This window comes from Petaurus breviceps, unplaced genomic scaffold (assembly GCF_028583685.1).
Source record: "Petaurus breviceps papuanus isolate PSGF00001 unplaced genomic scaffold, PetGlider_PUasm1.0 185, whole genome shotgun sequence".
Taxonomy (NCBI): Eukaryota; Metazoa; Chordata; class Mammalia; order Diprotodontia; family Petauridae; genus Petaurus; species Petaurus breviceps.
In genome coordinates this window covers 13,907,028-13,924,623 of record NW_027185797.1, presented here as the reverse complement: position 1 = coordinate 13,924,623, position 17,596 = coordinate 13,907,028, and the positions used below count along the sequence as shown (strand labels likewise).

General features: G+C 36.8%; 1 long non-coding RNA gene across 1 annotated transcript in view; it reads left to right on the top strand.

Annotated features, from left to right (window-relative positions):
- The window catches only part of LOC138161682 (uncharacterized), a 166,816-nt gene that overhangs the window by 110,809 nt on the left and 38,411 nt on the right, over window positions 1–17,596 (top strand). The window contains exon 2 of the long non-coding RNA XR_011168428.1: window positions 7,923–8,046. This is a non-coding gene — a long non-coding RNA (uncharacterized lncRNA). The remainder of the gene's footprint in view (window positions 1–7,922; window positions 8,047–17,596) is intronic.

Below are 17,596 nucleotides of genomic sequence, written 5' to 3'. Positions count from 1 at the left end.
TGTGTGTGTGTGTGTGTGTGTGTGTGTGTGTGTTAAGTTTCTGAGGCTGGATCCAAACTCAGGTCCTCCTGACTCCAGGGCCAGCACTCTACTCACTGCACCACCTGGCCGCCCCATGTTAATCTGTTTTTAAGGTGTTATTTTCTTCAGTAAGGTTGTTGACTCTCTTTTCATGATTTTTTTTTCAATCATTCTCATTTTTCTTCCCAGTTTTTCCTCCACTTCTCTCACTTGATTTTCAAAATCTTTCTTGAGCTCCTCCATGACCTATAACCAATTCATATTTCTTTTGGAAGCTTTTGGTGAAGGAGTTCTTACTTTGTTGTCTTCCTCCAGTTCCATGCTTTGATCCTTTTTGTCCCCAAAAAAGGAATATAAAGTTAGATTGCTGTGCTTGCTTTGCTTCTTTTGCTTGCTCATGTTGCCTCTCAATTACTTGACTTTTTTTGGATATTTGCCACAGTAGAATTCTGCTTCCAGAGGGCAGAGCTTTGTCCCAAATTGCTGGGGTTTTTTCAGCTGCCGGATCTCTTAGGAGGGTGCTGTCTCTATAGCCCCCACAAGTTCTGGCTCACTGGTCATACACCTCAGGACCACCACCCAAGACTACAATATAGATCCAGGCAGGTTAAAGCTAGAGTGATTAACCTCTGAATGGTCGGTTGCCCACCCCCACCCCCCCACTGTGATGTGCAGGCCAGGAGCTCTGAAGAAGCCATGTGGAGGTGGCTTTATGGATGCCATGCTTCTACTGCTTCTCACTCTGGGGGCAGAAGCTAGACCACACCTTTGTCCCCCCCCCCCTAGTTCCAACAGAGTTCTACACTTGCCTTTTACTTTGTCTTTGACATTTATGGGTTGATATTTCTGGAAAATGTCACAGCTGCTGGTGATCCATTCTCCCAAAGTCCACTCCAGCCACTGCTGGTCGGGATGCCTTGGGGCTAAAACCTCAGGCTAAGCAGGGGCTGGGCTCTGATCGCAGAGCCTGTGATGGACCCTTACTGTCTGCCTGCCAGGCTTCCTTCAGTGGGAAATTTTTTTTCTCTGTCACTTTGTGGGTTCTGCAGCTCTAAATTTGTTTACATTCATATTTTATAGGTGTTTGAGGTGGTTATAGGGGGAGCTCATCGAGTTTTCCTGCTTCTACCCCACCATCTTGGCTCTGCCCCGTGTTAGTTTCTTTAAATATGTTTAACATCTCACTGCCCTAGGACACTCCCCAAGATTCTAAGTTCCAGAGAAGGGACAAACTCCTTTGGTAGAGAGAGAACCATTTGGCCGTCTGTTAAAGCTGATGGAGAACTCACAATAATGTTTTTAAAAGCATAACATGAAATACATCCAGCTAAAAGAAAACCTACTGTAATATTGAAATAAAGTTATAAAAAAATTAAGAATAAGTTCAAAGATTTCAAGTTAAGAAACCCTGATCTAAGAATTTCCTATATCAATGAAATCACAGTGACAGGCCCTTTTATTATTTGCATTAATAATGTTGTTACTATTCTGTTCTTTCCTTTCCCAATTGTCAATGCAAATTATTTACCCTAATTATCCATTAGGCTTATGTAACCAAAATACAGATGTTCCCTTCACCTATGGGCAATTACTTGAATTATAGGCATGCTGACTAGAACATTGTAGTAAAACGTTATAATACTGACTAGCATGGCAAATCCAAACTCCTTGACTGATGGCAAATAACAGAAAGGATGAAAAGAAAAAGAAAAGTCTACTTCAGAAACTGTGATCCTTGTCAGAGATAGTATTAAACTTTTAGGGGTAGAGTTCCATGAAACTTTGAGCTACCCAATATGAAAGTGACCTTAAAACTGGCTGCTATGTCTTTTTATTTAAAAGTTTTTTAAACGAGGGACTGCTAGGTGGTACAGTGAATAGAGCACCAGCCCTGGAGTCAGGAGGACCTGAGTTCAAATCTGAACTCAGACCCCTGACACACTTACTAGCCATGTGACTTTGGGCAAGTCACTTAACCCCAACTGCTCTCCAAAAAGCAAAAAAAAATTTAAAATGATATTAGATTTTGCCTATGTGCATATGTGTATGTGCATATGCCCACCTAGATGGTTCACATCCTAAAATCCTGTTTTTTACTGATCCTGGAATATAATCCAAAAGCACCTGCTTCACACTTTGCCCCACTTATTAACTTCAATTTCTCTAGTTTCAAAACAGCAGGCTACTTTAATATCCCTGATTTTTTATCTGAGTAAAATAAATATTATCATTTAAGTTGAAAAGCAGGGCAACCTTTTGGGGCAACCCTTCACTGAATGTATTGCTTTGCTTTAGAAGAAGACATTGACTGCTGTGTTCTCCCATCCCCCAAATGTAATTGTCTCTGTTCACTTTTGTTGGAATATACCAATTAGTGTATTGAACATCAAACTGGGCATCACTAAGAATGTATTGCATTGCATAAAATCATTTATTGCTTTTCTTCCCATTTAATGACTGTGCACGTTTGACTAATTTTGTACCCCCCAGTGTGCATCTGAAATGCTTCACTAAAAGTTCATCCTTCTGCTAAGACTGTATTTATCTTGTCAATTATTCATAATTGATTAGTCAGAATATTGTTTAATGGAGCTTAGTCAACATAGTGGGTTCCATCTTGCTTCTCTGTTCATGGCTGCTCATTGATTCAAGTTTGACAGAGTTAGAGCTTCCATTGGAACCAAGTGCCAGCTTTCTTTGGGAAAGAATCTGTTTTGGGGGGTTCTATGAAGGGAAAAATAATCAGAAATTTTTATAGTAGATCAGCATATTTTTAGGGTATTAGGTCTAATAAATCAGGGATGTAACCTTAAGTCATATTTTCACATCAATTTAATTCAGAGCACTTTGGTGTTGCTTTGACCCTTACATTTGCTAATATAGCATGACAATTTAAGTTTCTGCTAACAGTACAATGTTTGGCATCAGACTTTGGCCCCATGGAAATATACTTACCCATTAGCACTGGTAAAATAGTCTTTAAGTGAAAGGATAAACTAATCTCTTTCCTTTGGCTTTCTCTCTTTGCTAATGTATTTCTGTAATGTTTTTGCAAGGCGTTTTGCTGCACAATTATGCAGTATATGACTTCTGTATAAGGGAGAAAACAAGGCAGTCTATATATTCTTTTTAAAATAATGCCTTCCGAAATGGAGATAAAATGTATCTTGTTTTCCCCCATCACTCCTGCCAGATGATGTTATAGCATTTTAATGTGATCTATTTCAAGCTGTCTGTGGAATGTGATGGAGCCTAAAATTCCACCCCCACAAATAGGTCCAATTTCTGCAAAGCGCAATTTGCCTTGAGTGCCCATCTAACAGATGGAGAACATATTCTGGCCACAACAAATACATAACCAGGAGAGAGTGGCAGAAATCCCATCCCGTATTTTGAATTTATTTCTAACATCCTCCTGAAGCCTCCTTAGACCATGGGGAAATATCTTTAGAGGCTATTCAATGTACAGACCTTAACAAAATAGGCACTGTTGCTGGATTCTTTTAAAGCATCCATCCTTAAGAATGACAACATTCCTAAACAAAAATACCACCTTCATTTACTTCTCATCTAACAGTTGATTAGATTTTAGCCAAACAGTACCCAAAATTGTAAATGGTTTCTATTCAAAATGAATCAATCAGCAATCATTTATTAGGTGCCTTCTTTGAGGTAGGGGCTGAGCAAGGTGCAGGTTACATAAATCTAAAAGTTAGATGGCCCCTGTGATCACAAAACTTACTATTTATTGTATGAAGATGTAAGAATTTTCTAAAAGTAAAGATAGTACGTTTTGAACACTTGTTTCTGCAATAAAATATGTCTACAAATGTAAAAAATATGTCACTACACGTATGACCTTGAACAAGTCATTTAACTACAGAGAGTCTCAATTCTCTCATCTGTAAAATAATAGAGAGTCAGAGGAGATGGTTTCTAAGCTCTCTTCCAGATTGAATTAAGTGGTAAGAGTGTCAGAATCAGATTCAGGGACCTGGAAGTCAAATCCTGGTTCTGTCACTTAACAACCTGTGTGATCTTGGGTAAATCATTTAACCTCTTTAAGTCTCAGTTCCTTCATATGTAAAATGAGGTGATTAGACTAGATAGTTTCTAAGATTGTTTCCAGATCTATATCTATGATCCCAAATTCTTTTGAATCAAGAATAACAAATCAGCAAGAAACAAAACGAAGGAGCTAGCCATTATTTTATGTCTTCTGTAAGAAATCTTGACTACATTTCACTGTTACCTTGACAAGTTTTGGTATAATATGTTTGGACAACTAAACAAAAATCCCTACCCTATCTTCTTCTTCAGATGAGTAAGTATGGGTGTGTTGCATCCCATATGTTAGAAGGGACACTTGCATGGATCAGATTGGGTACTGGAAAATTAAGTGAGTTAGACCATGGTCCCACTGATGGGTGAAAGATAAATAAATTTACTTTTGTCCAGAAAGTAATTAATAAGATTTTATTCAGATTTATCTCTTGTGAAAATACACAATTGTCATTCATTGCTGTTATAATCTGCTTTGATTTTAGTGGTTGCAAGTCTTCCCAGATGAAGCCCACCCTCTAGACACCTTCTCTTACTTTGACTTTCCTCTGCAGCAGGATATACAGTCTGTAGTACTTCAATTTCTACATTGCCTTAGCATTTTTCTTCAATCTTTCAAGTTTCTTTGTATGCCTTGCCTACTAATGATATTACCAACTCCCCATAGCCAGAGAACCACATCTTCTTTATATGTATTCTACATGAATTTAGCAAAGTTTTGATGTGGTGCAGATACTTCATAAAATTATTATGCTAAAAACACAAAATTCCAATGATCCTGCAAAACTACATATTATTTAACATATGTTTAAATATAATGATCAATATTTATTAAGTATATAATACATATGATCATGGATAATGTGAGAGGTTAGGATGGCCTAGCTGTAGCAGATAGAGAACTAGCCTTGGAGTCAGGAGGAGCTGGAGTCAATCCCTATGTCTCACACATACTGCCTGGCTACCTGTTAACAAGTCCCATAACCTCCCTCTGGTCCCACAAGACTTTCAAAGGATTATCAATTGTGGAGTAATTGACATACTTTAGTAGAGGGAATTTCCATATTGGAAGGGCCCTACACCAGTGGTGTCAACACACTGTTTCATAAATATGTATCCCTATGGATTGCATATTAAATGAGTCTAAAATGTAATGATATCAAAGTTTTATTGTATTTTTATTTATAGTGTTAAATATTTCCTGGTTCTGGCAATATTCAGGAGGATGGCAGGCTGCAGGCTACGTGACTCAAGTGAAATCATAGAATCAGTCTAAAATGATAATTTGCATATGACACTATACTGGAAATTGTGGGAATAGCAAAACAAAGAATTTGCCCTCCAGAAGTCTCTAATTCATACCAGAACATCATCAGACTCTATAATTTAAAAACAAACCAAAAACGAAAGGCAAAGAATTGACTATGGATACTACATTTTGCAGCATTCTGTGATTTCAGATGAGATACTATATATAAAGTACTTTTAAAAATTTACTACTTCAATTCATTTTGGAGAACTCCTGTCTATGGGAGCTCCCTCTATCAATGGCTACAGGAAGCTGAGTGACACAATGTATAGAATTCGGTCTTGGAGGCTCTAATGGGTATGTTAAAGATCCCTCTGTATTAGCTTGGTTTTCTGGTTGAGTGTTGAAACTCAGAGTTTGTGAATCCCACTTGTGGGATAGACTTGTTGACGTGAAAAGAGAGTGCTGAACTGGGAGGAGTTGGTGTTGTGAATTTAGAGAGAAGGCCCAAACAGAGAGAACCAGAAGAACTTTTGGGAGCAGCATTGTGAAGGCAGAGAGAGAGAGAGGATTGCTGAGGGCCAGTTGGAGCTGCCCAGGACTTTTGGAGCTGCCACCCAGAGCTGGCAAGAACTGAGGAGGCATGGCTGTAATTCTGGAATTTTGTCTGTCTGTTCTGATGTTGTTTTGTTGATTCATCTGCTGGTAAAGTACAGTGCTGTTGTTTCAGAGGCCCTGAAACCTTGCTGTTGGTTCAGAAGACCTAAAGAAGGATTTCCTGGTTGTATGTTTACAGAAATCCTGAAAGAGGGTCTTGTGGATGTTTCCAGAGGTTCTGAGACTGTTCTGCAGAGAGTGAATTAATGAGGACACTGGCAATGTATCTTGTGGCATTGTTAACATTTGTCTCCAAGGAACACAGATTGCTGAGAACTTGCCTTGCATCAAGATAAAGAAAAGACCTCTCTTTGGGTATTAAAAGTTGTGATGCTCTCTTAACCTTGATGTAGCTCAGGAGTAGATGGCCTTTGTGCTCTCCACTGCCCCATTTTAGAAGATGCTTGACTTTAACTGATGATAATTTCAATTCAGTTGTGATTCAGGATTGGGAAACTTTTGACTTTTTTGTGCTGTGACTGGCCAAATGAATGCACTTTGTTTATGGTTGGAAACTAATCTCCATTTAAGAAGAGAGACTTTGTGATTGACTAAATGAATTTACTTTTCAAGGGTGGAATAGTACTTGAAAATTATTGAATTACACTTGGTGAATGCTGTATTTTGATTTTCTCTTTTCTGTGGATGTTTTGCCTTAATTTGGCACAGAATAAAATGGAGAGTTACTATGCTGGTATTCTGAACCTTGGAAGTTGCTTTTGCTTGGCATTACAGAGGCAGAAAGTTCTGAGCTCCAATCTAGCCTCAGTCACTTAAACAGTAGTCAGACCCTAGGCAACAAATTTAATCTCTCCCAGTTTCAACTTCCTCATCTGTAAAATGATGGTCATAACAGAACCAAGCTATACTCCAGTCTTCCTCTATCATACCCTGATTCTTCATCCTGAAGCCACATTCCACTTCTCAAATTCATTGGGAGGTGAGGGGCAGGAAAGGAGAAGGAGAAAGAGAATCTAATTTGGAATTTTCAGTCTGGTTAGAGGAGAAGTGATAACCTGATACATATCCAAAGAGGATGACATGATATTGAGAAGATTGGACCCAACGTAATTTGGGCTGATTAATTGAATCTTAAGGTGGTTAGCCAGGAGTAGCGAATATTTAGGAAGAAAATGGTAGCTCTTTGTATGTACTTGAAAGACTGCCATTTGGAAGTAAGAAGTGATCATTCTGTTTTAACCTAAGAATGGAAATAGGACAAAGAAATGAAAGTGAAAGGGAGGTAAACTTTTGAATCAGTGTAAGGAAGGTTTTTCTAAAACTGAAAGCAGAGCAAAAATGGAACAAGTTGACTCAGGGGTCATTGAATTTTCTTTCACTAATTTTTACTATGGGTATTACCTAAATCAGATAGATAGATAGGTAGATAGATAGATAGATGATAGATAGGTAGATAGATGAGAGATAGATAGATAGATAGATAGATAGATAGGTAGATAGATAGATAGATAGAGATAGAAGTAGATGGAATTTGTTATAATTATTTAAGGGTGTGTTGATAAATGTTTAACCAACAGCTCTCCAGAAAAAAATGTGATCATGGCACGCTTTATGTTTAATCTGCCTTATTGACATTTTCTCCCACACAAATGTAGATGATCAGCAAAACAATAAAAAGAACTAATTTGTTGTCCAAGATGTAAATTATCACACTGAAAATTAAACAGTAACTCTCCTGAACCAGTATAAATTGATGCCAGCACACTCTTAACTTTTATTAGCAAATATATCAGACACAAAATAAAAATTATGTAACAGATATTTACAACATAAAGTAATGATAATATTTGTTTGTTGCATTAACTTATTTTTTGGTGTAAAATTTCTTAAAATATGGTGTCCAATAACACTACTAATAATAATTGTTTTTTCAACTGCTCATTTTTTCAATTTGTTCCTCTCACTACCTTAGCCTCCATTGAGAAAAATGCAAATAAATGAATAAACAAATAAACCAAGCACTCAACAGATACATATTGATAATACTTGAAAATGTATGTCTCTGCATTTTAAGTTCATCACCTCTCTGTTATGAGGTAAGTGACATGTTCCATCTTCATTCATTTGAATCTGTTCTTGATCATGGTATTAACCAGAGTTTTAACATCTTTAAAATTTGTGTTTATTTAATAGATTCTTCTCCTAGTCCTGCCTTCTTTTTTCTGAATCAGTTCATAGATGTCTTCTCAGTTTCCTCTGAAACTAACCATGTCATCATTTTAAAGGCCCCAAAATATATAATTTCATTCCTATATTATAATTTTTGGTGCTATCTTAGTTTCCAATATTTGTCTACTATGAACAAATTAATTGTGTAGCACTAGAATTTGAGGGTATTCAGAGAATAAAATGTTATTCCCCTTGATCCATTAAGAACACATATGTGAATAAATGAAGAATTTTAATTCTGTATTATCTTAAAAGTATTTTATTACTTTTAAATGCCTAAGCACAGATGAATTAGAGAAATACAAACACATACAATAATTGACAATTGAGAACTCTTCAGTAACTAGCAGAACATGACTCTTTTTTTCAGTATATATAAAATCTTTATGAGAATAACTTACTTATATATCAAAGATACCCTTGATAAAGAGATGAAAATTCAAGCTTTCTAAAATGATTCTCTAGGCCATGCCACATCTTTTCAGTCATACAAATGACTAAGAGAAATAGAAAACACAAAATCTCACTATTGTTTTTTGATTGCAAAAAGACATTTAACTTGATAAAACAACATGCATCCTTAAAAGCATTCTTCTCCAACCAGGTGCCTCTCATTGATTGAATTCCAACCATGGAGATAAATTTAACAATCCTCTAGAGGAGGAAAGAAAGATAAAGGGGGAAGAAAGAAGGGGAAGAGGGAAAGAAGGAAGAAAGAAAAGAAATAAAAAAGGAAGGAAGGAGAAAGATAGAAGGAAGGAAGGAAAAGAGAGATGGAGATATGGGCATTTAGATACCTAGGTTCAAGCTTAGTCTATTCACAAAGAACTGTAAAACTCTCATTTATTTGAACTAAAAATGGGTATGCAAATACAAATGCAAAGACTGGCTGTTATTATGGAAGGAATGGTGATAGATGGTTGTATGGGGTCATAGTTTACTCACAGCTTCCAGGAACATTGGTAGGCTTGATTTGATTATGGCTTATGCTTTTAGAACTGTAGGAAGAAAGATTACAAAGAGCCTATGGAGGAGTTGGGAAGGAAATGAAATATGGCTGTGGTTTTCCTGGGGAAAGGAAGTCAGCTATCTGGAAAATAGAGGCCCAGGTTAAGATTTTCCCCAGGCTGTGGTTTCTGGAGAGCATTACCAGGTGGTTATTGTGGAGATGGCCAGATGAGGAGGGAATAGTCTTGGGTGTTAATTTGGAGGATAGAGTTGTCTAACTGCTTCTCAATCCTTTTTCACTCTCTCCTTCCTGCTTGCTAAAGGCAAAATTAAATCTTTCACAGATCTTTTTCTATCTCCACTCTGAGTTGTAGTTTAGTTTTTAGTAAATTTGGAGTCTTGTTCAACACAAATACAATTGAGGGGCCACTAATCTATACATGGGGCAGGTAGGTGACACAGTGGATAGAACTCCAGGACTGAAATCAGGAAGAACTAAGTTCAAATTTGCCCTCAGATACTTACTAGCTGTGTAACCCTGGGCAAGTCACTTAACCCTGTTTGCTTTAGTTTCTTTATCTGTAAAATGATCTAGAGAAGAAAATGGAAAAGGACTCCAGTATCTTTGCCAAGATAACCTTCAATAAGGTCAGTAAGAGTCATATACAACTGAAAATAACTGACCAGCAACAACAACAAATCTATAGATAGGGAACTCTGTAGCCCAAGCAGCAAGCTATGCATTTGACACCTCTGGTTTAGGATGAAGCCTTTATCTCTGCCCCCTGCTCATGAAATAAGATGGGTGCTCACAAAAAGATGCTTGCATGTGCCATTAAAAAAAAAATAAGCTACCAGAATTTCATTGCTAAGAATTACTAGTGAGATGACTTCTGTTCCTCACATCTGCTCCCATTTTGATTTTTAGAAAGCTTCCTGGATCACCAAGAAGACAAACTGACTTAATCTACTCAGGGTCCCAGCAAAGTACATCTCAGAGGAGAATTGTAAAACAACTCCTCCTGATGCCAAACCTAGCCCTCTACAAACAGTAAATAGAAAATATGTGTATGTCAAGGTAGAAGTTTTGCAAAGCACTTTACATTCATCATCTCATTTGGTCTTTACAACAAATCTGTGAATTAGGTGCCATTACTATCTTTATATTACAGAGAAGAAACTGGCACTAACAGAAAGTTGCGTCTTCTTCTGGGTCACACATTTAGTAATGCAGTAGGTTTCAAACACAGATCTTCTGAAGTCTCATATGCTGTGCACTGTGCCAACTAGCTACCACTACGTTATATTGATGGAATTTCATGTTTGAACTGAAGGGCAAGGGGAAAGGGAAGAACACATTGTGATCAGAGGTAAAAAAAAAAGTGATCTTCAATAGATGATGAGGTCTTCTGTGTGGGTGACATTCTGAACTTTACATCCCCCAGAAAACACAGAGCAGCTTCTCAAAGAGGTTCATAGATGAGAAATCAATAAACAAGTATTTGTTAACCATCATCTATTAATCATTTACACTGTCCTAAGCCCTGGAGGTACCAATGCAAAGAGTAAAGCAATCACTAATTTCAAACACTCACACAGATTCATTAACATTGTTGTCATGGTTGTTGTTACATTAGAATAGATATGTACACATATAGTTATTAAAATAAATGCATGTTGGCTTCATGGGAGAGATTGATTGCCTTAGAAGTTGGGAGAATTAGGAAAGACCTCAGGTACGAGGTCACACTGGAATTAAGCTTTGAAAGGATTTTTTAAAGGCACTCATGAGGGATTAAAATATATTACTCCACAAAAGTGGGGAAAAGTACATGAAGAATTCTTATTGTCTGAATAATGGCATGCCATTGGATGGGTAACTTATCAAGCAAGTCTATCTCTATATTCCTCTTGGACAGACATTGCAGATTTACAGTGAGTTGGATCCAGAATGTAATAGGAAGAAGAATGTAGGTGGAGTGCTTTTTGGAAATTGGCAGCACTTACAATGATCCTTAGTGGTTTCTTGACATAAAATCTATCTTTTCAACAAACATAATCCCCAGGGGTTGCCATATAATTTCACATCATGAAACATCTGATCTCAGAAAAATCAAAATCATGGGTTCCCCAAAGAGAAACAGAGAGAAACATTCTGATGGTAAATGGGCTGTAGTTTATTACTGATGATGTCTTTTATTCACAAAGGATTATGACAATAGCAATGACAACAACAACATACAATCATGTCTAGGACATGGAAGGGAGATGAGCCAGTCAAGTTCAAGTAGAATCAAGGGCTAAGTAATGGGTAGCACTGGTGTTACAGTGGTATGTAGAAGGTAGAAATAGATATAAATATATGTGTGCGATATAGCTATTTAATATGTATATATACACATATGTGTATGTGTTGAGTATTATGCATACATGTCTGTGTGTTTATTTGTATGTGTGGGTATATAAAGAAACACCTGTACCAGCAAGGCAGTCTCCAAAATGTTAGAGAAATCCCTAATGGAAGACACACAGAAGGGCTTGGTCAAGAAACTCAAGAGTGTGAGAAGAAGAACAAGCTGACATTTGGGAGAACCTTCTCAATCATCATTACATTGACAGAGAGTAGGTTATCAAAAATTTTTATATAGATTATTTCCCATAATCCTCACAATAGCCCTGGGAGGTGAATGTTATTGCCATGCCTACTTTCCACAGAAAGGAGCTGAAGTTAATGCAGAAGGAACTTGCCTGGCATCATAAAACCAAAGTACCTGAGCCAGAATTTAAACTTAGGTCTTCTAGAATTCAAAGACACAACTCTATGATATCCATCAAAGTCAAACTGCATCCACGTGAATATGAGAATAATTTATTCCTGTAAAATTAAATAATTTTCTTCTCCAAGGTTCATTCCTATTAACTTACTCATCAACAATTTTTTTTGGTTATTCCAAAGGTGAGCTTCAGTCTCACCCTTATTTGAGGAATCACAAATTCCAAATTAGCAGGGTTTGTGTTAATTATGCTTTATTATACTTAAAAAAATCAGGTGTGTGCAGTGGGTGCACTTTGGCTCCTCAGTGTTTTTAAACCTCAAAATCCTTAGCAAATCCTCTAATTACTTATCATCATGTAGTCTCACCTCACAAAAAATAATAAATTTTTAGAAGCAGTATAATCCTCTGCCTCTCAACATATGTCTTTTCATTATTCAATAAAAGTAGGAATGGGAAGTAGTTGCTTTAGTATTTGTTACACCCTATTTTTTAAAAATTACCTACGTGGGTTTTCCACATTCCCTTTGAGTGCTTGTATATCCGGCATAGGCTTTTGTTTTTGTTTTGGTGGCTATTTTGCCATGAATCCCCAGGTGATACCCACTTCTTTAATCCATGAAATCAATACAATGTGCAGGCTTCCATTAGGATGTCACTCAAGATTCTTTAGCATATATCCACTAGTTATTATGATAATAAATAATAATATTTGACCATAAAGTTTTCAAAATTGTGTTAATTCTGTTAATTCAGTATGAAGGTAAAGATTAAAAAGATCTAACTGAATGACAATAGAAAAAAAGAAATCACGGATTGAAAATATCTGGGTCATATTTTTAAAAAATCTGACTGAGAAATTCATTTGGATGTAAAAAAAAATTCAATTCTTAGGTACATTTTTGGTCACAGAATCAATGGTGATAGAGATAGGCATTTTTACATAATTTATCAATCAAACAACAAGCAATTATTAAGTATCTACTGTATGCCAGACACTGGAACCACAAAGAATGAAACTATACCTGTCCTCAGGGAGATTATACTGGTTTGTGGATATTCAGACAGGGTGTGTTTTTCATAGACAATTAAGTAGGTGGGAAGACAAGTACGCACTTGGAGGATGATCATTTTGCCATCCACGTCTTCATTATCATCCAACTGTCTCCACTTGCTGTAGTGGCAACCACACTGTCATACCCAGGATGGCTGCTAGCACAGGATCTAAGAACTTTACCTTTACTAGGGAAGATAGCCGTTTAAGGGGCCAAAATCTTTTTAAAATTACATTAATGAATTCAGCGGAAAAGTCAGCAGCCTGAACTTCAGAGAAAATACTAAGAAAATACAAGCATAGAAATAATGACCAACAGACAGGGCTCTGACTGTCTGAATCAGCTATACACTTTACTTACATCCCTGGATCAAGAGAGCAGTGGGGGAGCTCTGAAAAAATGGCTCCTCAGAATCTCCACCATGGAATCATAAGAACCTTCTCATAAGCAAGCTCCCAAATCAAAATACCAACTCAGAGTATGTATGTATATATATATATATATATATATATATATATATATATACATACACACATATATACATACATATATATACACATACATATACATATATACATATATATGTACATATATACACATATATATTTCTCAGAGCAGAAAATATCACAACACCCCACCCCCACTCAGTGCCTACTTAGAAATTAGCAAAAGCTATGAAAGCTTTCCTACAAGCAAGCCTTCCCTAAGCAAGCTTGTCTTAATGGGCTTCACATGAGGCCTATTAATGGGTGGGAAGATCTTATATACCATTAACATTATACTTTCCCATCTTTTGTCCAATACTACATCACAGAGATGAATATTTACATAAATTAAACTGGATCATTGCCATAATATCCTTGAATGAATAAAAAGCATTGAGAATTGAATGTGATATGAGTACAGGTTTAGACCTTTTTAAATCAAATTAAATTAACAAATATTATTCTGGCCCCTACAATGTGCAAGGGATCACACTTGAGTCATGACAGGAATAAAATCTCAATGGAAAGTGGGAAATTGGAAAATTCAGATGAAGAAGGAAATATTTACAATTGAGGGTAGGGATGGCATGTGGTTCTCCAGCTGAAGTAACAGTTGGACAGGATTGAGAAGTAAGAAGGGTGGGAAACAGTTCATTGATAGGAGCGAGTATGTGGGTATTGAATAGCATTTGGCACTTAAAATGAAAGGTGATATTGGGAAATGGAGGAGGAAATGTATATGGGAACAACTGTTGGCTGTAGGGTATAGAGAAAGAATTTGCGGTGAGGGTGAAATGGAGGTCCAAGATATAAAGTATATATAGCTTCCTTCTGGAAAAGAGTATTTGGGATTGGAACAATGACTGAGGTCTGTGAAGAATAAATATTTGCAAACCAAAAAGGGAGTGAAAGGAGAATATTATTGGAGTTTTGTTTATGCTCCACCAAAGGCTTCAGTCTCTGATTTGATGATTCTTGGATCCTTAAAAAAAGAACATTGCACTGGACATAATATACATTCTAAGAATATAGCCATGGCTGGAGGTGGGGCATAAAATAAGTCTGAGTAGGAAGTAAAATGAAAAGTTCAGAACATAGAAATTAATTATACTTAAAGTTTGGTTGAATTAGATGATCTGTAAGTCACTCCACCATAGAAAATCTGTGATTTTTTTCCCAAGATTGCTGGTCTCTAAGAATGAAATAATTAAAAGTTGATATCAACACTCTATTATTTCACAAGTGTCAAAGTTATCTACAATAATGTAGATTGTAATAGTATATAATTTAGTAGTTGTCTTAGAGAGTTGACTAAGATTCGGAAAAAAAATGTGTGACTTGTTCATAGTCACATAGTAAATGACAGAGAGGGAATTTGAATTTCTAAGTCCAAGTCTATCCACTGAATCATACTCTCATGGTAAAACAGAACTTTGTTACATAAAATATATATGTAATATAGAATATTTCCTATATTATGTGAATTTATGTTATATAAACACTATATCTATATTCTCTTTATATATAATATAAATATATAAGTATATGTGTATGTGTATGTACATAAATATGCCTATATATATGTGGGATAGTATGGATATGTACCTCCACATATATGTTTTAGTTACCACCAAGAAAAAATAATGGATATTTTTGTTATAATCAGTCAGCAACAATGTAGTTTCTAGTCACTGATCACATTATCTTAATTTAAATGGTAATTATGTTGAAGAGGAAATAAAGGCACCAGTATTTTCAGGATTATAGATGTAGGCATAGATGTGTCTTTAGAAGTTAGCTAATACAACCACATTTTCTTAAAAATCAGATAACTGTGTAATAGAGAGGGGAGGTTGAATTAATACAGGCAAAGCCAGGATTCAAATCCCGATCTTGCAAATCCAGCTCCCTTTTCCCCACAATACTCAATATGCTTAATATGATCATGGGCATTTCAAAAGTGTCTAGAACAGAGGTGAAGAAAAGAGTTTAGGAAAACAACTTTCAGATGGAAAGAGATATGGAGGATTTGTCTCAAAAAGAAGAAATGAACACAATTAAATGGAGTGAGGAAAATGCTGAAACTCATAAAGGAAATTAGTCCAGGACATTGAGATGTAGATGGAAGGTTATGTTCCGCTGAACTGTTATTAGGACACACCTTTTGATCTGCTATTCTAATTGTTAATAATGGTCATATTACTTCATTTCCAACCTTTGACAGGGTAACTGAGAATCCACGTGTGAAGCTATTGCTTAAGGTCTACAGGAAATAGTCCCAACCTAACAACTCTTCTGACCTCCCTCGCTCAGAGCTCAAAAGTACTCAAGGGAGCTGAGCTCAATAACTACAGAATAATAGCAACTCTCTGTCTCACACCGAAAACCACACACACACACACACACACACACACACACACACAACAAAAGTAAAAACAGAATAGAGAAAGGAAAAGAAAGTCACATTGTAAGTTGATTTTTCAGATATCACAATAAATCTAGTGTTAGCAAGAAACCGGTCTGCTTTCATTAGGTCTGTGTGAAGTCAGAAGCAACTGAAACCACTTGTAATTGCACTAATAATTCACAGTCACACTTGAAGTCAACCTTGTCCTTGGTCATTAGGATTGTTGGCAAAGAATTCATAGGTCTGGACCAGCTTGTACACAGGCCATCACTTGCCAGAGTGAAAGGGGCAAAGGCTGTTTTTCAACAAGCATTTGTAAATGAGATTTTTCCAGAAAGGAATGGAGAAATGGCTAGAGAGGTTAAACAGGATTAACTGACCTGGATCTGACTCCCCAAACTCATGCAGGTTGGCTATGCATCCAGCCGTCTGTCACTCGGCTTGTTTGAGCCTCCAATTTCTAATAAATCAATTGGAGATAATAAAGACATATCAGAGGAAATGGGGTTTAGGGGAGTGGAAGCTGGCCTCAGGGAAAACTGGGTTGAAGACCATCCCTTAGAGCTAATGGCATGGTGATTTCCAGGAAAGTTGTTTAACCTTTAAGTAACTTCAGCAATTATTGAAGCATCTAACTTTTCCAGCAGGTGTTTATTTGTACCAGCACCCCTTCCTTTACTGGGTTTTCCTATCCTTGACACTTTTCCTTATGACTATGAAATCATAAGTCCAGTCCCCAAAATAAAAACCCCAACTAAAAATACCTCTCAGAAACAATCTCATAGGGTAATCATTAGACTGAAGTGTGAGAACATAGGTAAAGTGGTTTGTAAATCACTAAATAAAGGTCAGTTGTGTTTATGGGACACAGCAGCAGGTACCTTGCTTTTATTCAAGGCTGTATGGAATGTGGGGTTTCATGAGTTGTGGTATGAGAGACAGCACATTAGATCTAGTCCTTCCCATGAACAAATGTGGCATGTTTCATGTGATTGAGCATTTAGGACATTGATTATGATGAATCCTTCAGACTGTAATGGCAGGGTGTCTCTATCTTGATGACTGAAGAGTTATCTCTATGGGAGAGCTGGTGCATGGCATGGCAAGAGTGGTGTTGCTGGGGAGGCAGACAGAGAACTGTCCTCTACCTCTATGTGGCGGTACCAACCTCTCCATCCAGCAGCTGCTAGAACTCACTGCTCAGGAGATAAGGCCGCCTCACTCATTTGTCTGGGCTGGCCATTCTCCATACATCTAACATTCTCTCTACGCAGTCCAAATGTTACCCGCTGCCCTCCCTCTGCTCTAGATTTTGAATGTCTCTCAAAATCTATAGGTATCTTAATCTCTTTTACCATAATTCAGCCATGAAAACAAGAATTGGCAGAGGTGTCCATGGCAGCTTTGGGTTGGGGGTGGGTGGTGTGGCAGGGCAGCCAAGTGAGAATTAGGCAGTGAGCCTAAAGGGAATTTATTACATTTTGGCCTCTTTTAATCTGGATTAACAAGGAAACATCACATGGGAACATCGCCATAGACAGATGTTTGTATTCAGATAACCTAATAAGCCTGAATGAGGGCAAGGCAAAAAGATTAAAATAATGAAGATGTATGGGAGAGGGCATAAAAGTGATTGATAATTTATAAAAAAAAATTTTGGCCAAATATATATATATATATACATGCAGATAGATGATAGATGATAGATAGATAGATAGATAGATAGATAGATAGATAGATAGATAGAT